Source organism: Festucalex cinctus, chromosome 14 (assembly GCF_051991245.1).
Source record: "Festucalex cinctus isolate MCC-2025b chromosome 14, RoL_Fcin_1.0, whole genome shotgun sequence".
In the NCBI taxonomy this organism is placed as follows: domain Eukaryota; kingdom Metazoa; phylum Chordata; class Actinopteri; order Syngnathiformes; family Syngnathidae; genus Festucalex; species Festucalex cinctus.
In genome coordinates, this window is record NC_135424.1 from 2,276,168 (window position 1) to 2,282,167 (window position 6,000).

The 6,000-nt window shown below is 39.5% G+C and overlaps 1 protein-coding gene across 6 annotated transcripts in view; it reads right to left on the reverse strand.

Moving 5' to 3' along the window:
- The window catches only part of akt3a (v-akt murine thymoma viral oncogene homolog 3a), a 53,109-nt gene extending 47,813 nt beyond the window's left edge, over nt 1-5,296 (reverse strand). The window contains exons 1-3 of one of the 6 annotated variants that reach the window (XM_077496356.1): nt 5,156-5,296; nt 4,346-4,529; nt 4,133-4,241 (exon numbers count right to left, since the gene is read on the reverse strand). The gene's annotated coding sequence lies outside the window, so the exon portion shown is untranslated. Of the gene's footprint in view, nt 1-395; nt 530-1,134; nt 1,186-1,483; nt 1,679-1,795; nt 2,020-4,132; nt 4,242-4,345; nt 4,530-5,155 lie in introns of those variants that run through there. The other 5 variants (XM_077496359.1, XM_077496360.1, XM_077496357.1 and 2 more) reach the window with 5 other exon arrangements.
- Nucleotides 5,297-6,000: the final 704 nt, after the last annotated feature.

A 6,000-nucleotide genomic window follows, 5' to 3' on the forward strand; every position in this document is an offset into this window, starting at 1 on the left:
TTTTATCATATTTGCAAGGCAATCCTGGTTGGAAATGCCAAACCAGGATTAGCTTTTTCAAGCTATTCTAGTTGGTCCAAAACGCTTGACAGATGAGACAGCTGGATTTTCCATTCATATTCTATATGTAAATTAGCTTTGTTCTGACTGGATCACCATTCTCCTTCATTTAAATATGGAAAACAACTTCGCTCTGATTGGTTTCTGATTTTGCCGTCTATCATCGATTATATTGCTTCATGGCGAGTGCTCGCCACCTCCTAATGCTATTATCTCCGCATCTATCATCAATTATATTGATGATATTGATATATTGAACGCTAGTGCTGGGGTGGTTAAATGGTAAATTAAAACCATGAGCTGAAACAACTACTTACCAGAACTATAACGCTTACCATTGCTCTATTCTTGATACCAATTGGCTGTTACAACGCAGTATCACGCGAATTGGGAGTTGAGTGGTTGCATGGTTACGTCACAACTAATTGCGATCCGTTCATCTTTGCTGCCTTTTGCATTTCATCGGTCACTGCATACAATCGACAAAGCACACACAAGATGTCAAACATAAACCATGGTGTAGAATTCGGGTGAGAGGCGGGGTACACACCGAAATGGTCACCAGCAAAACACATATAGACAAGAGGAAGGCGAAAACCCACGCAAGGGAGACCAGAGATGAGATTCAAACTCTGGAGCTCGGAACTGAGGTCCTATGGCAAGCCTTCTTGATATGTGGCCTCATGGCCAGGACTCTCATGAGTCCCCCCCCCCATTTCAAAGATATCTTTCCTGGCTAAATGAATAACAAATTTAACGGTACATTTCAGATATCTGCAACGTTATTTGGCCTAAGACAAATGACTGCATTATTTTTACAATTCTTGTGTTATCAACAAATTATTTTCAGCTATCTTCTGACGATTAAAAATATCTGCAACATAATTTACCTTCAATTTGATTCCGACTGATTCATGTTGCAGATATCTGTAATTCCGTTTTGTCGAGCGCCGGTAGGAACTGTCGTTTCAATTTTAATCACAATTATATTTCACATATCTTGAATATAAATTCCTACTATTCAACAACATTGTAATGTTTATATATCTACACTGTTAATTCAATCAAACTTACCTTTTAAAATGTTAGTAAGGCTTGCCATATTTCACTTTTTGGGGGGAATGCCTGTACAGATATAAACCCAAGTTAGGACTCCATTTTAGAAGGCTTCTTGCTTGGGAATGATGATGATCTACAAATCATCATCATCATCATCATTTACGTCACTGGCTGCCAAGCTGACGCACGTTGCCCTCCTTTCGCTGTCACCATAATAAACAGAGTATTTATGTCATGCCGCTGATATTTGCGTGACACTGCAAAAAATATCTGGACCGTAACTGAACTAGACCGACACAAAATGAACACAGCCATGTTGTTATGCTAACCACATCGTAGCTATCTAGCTGGCTAGCTAGTTTACCTGAAGCAGCAGGTGCAGTCTCTGTCGTACTTCTTTTTCTTTTCTTGGCTTGTCTCTCGTCTTAAAGAAGTCCTCGTCGTTTATTATTTAGTCTGTTTAACTGTCCCAAGTCACGACCGAGAGGGTGTTCATCCTCGCGGATTCCGTTACCGCATCAACAACGTCTTGTTTTGACTTTCGGGGAAAGCTCCTGACGTCACACGGAGACCCCCACCCTCTGCCTCCCTCCCTTTCCCTCTGCCTCCCTCCCTTTCCCTCTGCCTCCCTCGCTCAGGCACACCAATGACACCAAATGACAGTCCAGCGTCCTACCTTCGACTATTCGGCGTTCTTATCGAGGCGTCCGCGGCGGTCTTGTCGTTTATACAAGAGAGCTCGCTCACCACTGACCACTCGAGCGCATCATCTTCTTCATCTCATTCCAACATCCTGCGCGGCCTGGTTCGGCCCGGGAAGCCAGATCTCGCGAGATCTCGTGGTGCTACGCAGTCAAAGGGCTTAGCGGTTTGCTAATGGGCTCACCTGTGGAGTGTGGACTGTCAACACGTTTGAAGATTGATGGTTGGGTTTTGTCTATTTGTTTGGTTGGTTGGTTGGCTTTTCAGTTTGAAAGAAAAATGTGAACCGTTACACACCCACTTAACAGTTCTTCACTTTTTTTGTTTATTTATGTGTTTATCAGGACATTTTTATGGTAATATCACTATTTCTTGGGTATTTAATTAATGCGAAGGGCTGCCAGTTTGATACACACTTCTGAAATAACATATTTGCTCAAATTACATCTATGTTATTCTTAACAAATTATGTTACTATGATTTCTCAAAACAAACAACAACAATTTAACAAAGCAATCTCTGAAAGTGTTAAGATTTTCAAGCGATCGCAGCTTTTACAACATTCCTAGGAAGTCACAATGTCCCATCACTGGTAAGCTATTAAGCTATTTTTTTTTTTTTTTTTTTTTTTTTAACAGGCCCCGGGTGTACCATGTTGGCGTCTTTGTGTGTAAAGTACACACAAAAACCTGACAAATAGCTCGAATAATTACCGGTTGAAAAAAAAAAAATCGTGTATTGGATGTGATTACACTATGCAGGTGTTCCAAGAATATAGAATTATAGTGGATGATTTCTAAATATGTTTGTGAATATTTTCATTATCCACTTATAAAAAAAAAAATCTGTTGTCAAAAAAACAAACAAACAAAAAAAACACAAAATCTTTCTGTCCTCTCTGCTCTCGATTTTGACTTTAAGTCCTAATTTTAACATTGATACATGTTCATGTAAGATTAAAATTAAATTTGATTTAATGACAAAATTGTTATTTCCACATTACAATACATTTCTTTCTTTTTTTTTAAATTACTGCTGGCTTTGATATTAAGAATGTATTCATCCATGTTTGATAAATACAGGCTACAGGGAGCATAATACATGATTGAAAATAAATAACAGAAGAGACTATGCGTCTGTTTCGATGCTGTACTGAGTCGTGTGTCACATGGCCGCTGAATGGTGACCTAATTCTGTGCGAAAAATCACCGGAGTTCCCCATTACTAAGTAATAAGAACAGTAATGTTATCGTTGCACAGAGTTTTCCATTTAATTCCAAGTGACACAGATAAGATCGCAACATTTGATGACGCATTTAGTTGTGTCACTATTGATGATACAAAACAGTGTGTTTGATAATGTAACACAATGCTTTGTGTTTTTTGATAGCTGCGCCAGGCAGCTGCGGAACATATGACTACGTACAAAAAAAATAAAAAATAATAATGTAGGGCTGCCATTGTGAGGTCAAATTGGGAATACAGCACATTCTTTGAACACTGTGACCAAATTGCTCAAACAGTAGACCACCCTCAAATTGATTCTTTATTTTTTAGGGGTCAGTTTATTTATTTATTTTTGTCAGTATATTATGACTTATTACAGATTTTTGGTAGGGTTAAAGCAAATAATTTTTTTCTAATGCAATTATAATAGCCAGTTTTAGTTAACTAAAATAACCTTGATACAAAGGCTAAAAGAATCTGTCTTTAGTAAAGAACTTTGGATTATTACATTTAATTCAATCAAAATGATTACCGGTACTATCACACCATAGCACGCAAACATGTCTGAGAATCTTTTTTTTATTTTTTATTTAATCATACAGGAGCAATTTTTAGAATTGAGAATAAGTAAGAGATTTTTTGACATTGTAATTTTTAGATATGCTTTGAATGAATAGGCCATCAATCACAGCATGCAAAACGGTGTCGGCCACCACTGATAAACGATCAGTCTTATTGCAAGTGCATGAAAGAAAGTAGACAATGAGATGAGAAAGCAACAGATAATAAAATGGCATTGCATCGTCAATTAAGTTCAGCAACACCCACCGACTCCCGCTGTACTTAAAATATCTGTAAAATAATGTTATGTTGTAGATAGCTAATTCATTGCTAACACTATGGTGCCACACACACACACACACACAAAACTGACACAGAAGGTGAGTTCAGCCCAACGCAGTCAAACTAAACTTCCACCTCTTGTCTACAATAACACCCCCTCCCCTTCATTCCCAAACCTCCTGTTTTCACCCCCCCCTGCCATACACACACCCACACGACATATTTGTGCCGACATCCCTACCTCAACTCCAGCCCAGCTCCCAAAGCTCAAGGAAGCAGAAGCTGCCCCCTTCAGCCCGTCACCCGAGGTGGCTTTGAAGAGACAGAGGGGTCAGCCCGGCCCAGGAGACCTGCAGAGAGGTAAGGACAGCTGCGGTCAGACGGACCCCCGCCCGGGAGGTGAAAGGGGGTGGGGGGGGGGTTGAACAGACACGCATGTATATATCTCCCGCACATGCACACAAGAGACGGGACAAGAGCAGCTGCAGTCGGCGTGTTGAAGGTGTGCTGTGCAGCAGCAGCGCTCGGCAGCCAGCATGGTCCAACATGCGTACGTGGACCTCTTCTGGGTCACCTCCTGTGCACCGGCGTGGCTAATGGAAGCGGCGCACAACCAGATGACCGCAGACGCAGCACACCTAAAGCAGTCACGCCAATGATGAGCAACTTGGAAAAGTGCAGGGCAAAAAGGAAACAGTTCCAAATTAGAAGGAAATAACTTCTCCCAAACTTTTTTTTTCCCAAATGCATTGGAATAGAAGACAGGCATTTTTATTTTGAAGCTATAAAGATTATCTTGTGTGACAATTTCAATTTAAGTAAAAATAACCTGGTAAAGCAAAATAAGGAAATTTAGGTTAAATTTAGGAAATTACATTCTAGTTAAGATTTTGGTTTTGCAGTGTAATAGCATTTCTACACAGATGACAAAAAAACTAATTACTTTCAGAAACAATCCATTGATTAAAGGACTCAAGTACACAAATGCTAGTTAGTGTGAGCATTGTGCTATCAGACTGAAAAGGAAAAGCTACAATAATGCTTAGCTAGCTCTCGTGCGTGCATAAAGCAATGAGACCATCCTTTATTTAAAGCATGATATATGTAGACATTTGTACATGAGATCTTTTCTCTCCTTCAGTTGTGTACTGCAGTAGCTGGTTAGTTGTGGAGTTATCATGCTAGCTTATGTGTTTCTTTGTTAGATTTGCAGCGCATATGCTCTCAAACGTGCAATCTGTGTGTGTGCGCGTATACGACGTACCTTCTGCTTATGTGAGACAGGTTGCGCACCCCCTCTCCGCCACCGCATGCCCCAAAACACACCAAAAACAGCCCCTCCTCACCCCGCCCCCTGACTCCGCTGCATGGCCCCCAGGTTGTAGCAGTCTGCTTTCTCAGGTTGTTCAGCTGTTACAACCCTAAAAAATAATAAAAATAAAAAGCAATGAGGCGCTTGGGGCCAGAGGAGCAATGCACATTTTTACTTTTATGCGCCAAAAAGTGCAATTTTATAGTTTTTATTGCTAGATGTGTTGGGTGTCTTTTTCCCTTGTGTAGTATCTGTAATCATGGGACACATGTCCAAAAAAAGAAGCACTTGGGCAAGAAAAGCACCGTCTTCAAACAAAGACACGCTTCAGTGACATTAGCATGCAACGCTGCATTCGCACTTGAGAGCATCTCAAACCAGTTGCCAGGATATTTCATCATAGATGTTTTAATTGTTACCTCTCACAAGGGGATTCATGTTGCATGAAGTGATGTCATACGTTTAGGTGAAGCCGTAGCCAAAGTCAACAAGATGAATAAATAATGATTTGATATTTTGAAACAAACTGTGGTAGCCGTATAACAAAGATTTATAGAACAATTTTAAAGTTTGTAGTACATTAAATGTGATGTTTAGTATTATTGTTTTATTAATTTTGTTAATTTATGTAGTTTAATGGTGTTATTAGCTAGGGTTAGTTATATTTTGTTTTATATTTTTAAGCAAGGCAAATCAAAATACTGATTAATGTATAGGCTTTGGATAGTTATGTTTTACTAAAAATAAAAATACTCGTGACATTTGATATTTTATGACATTGTTGTGCATAATTTTAT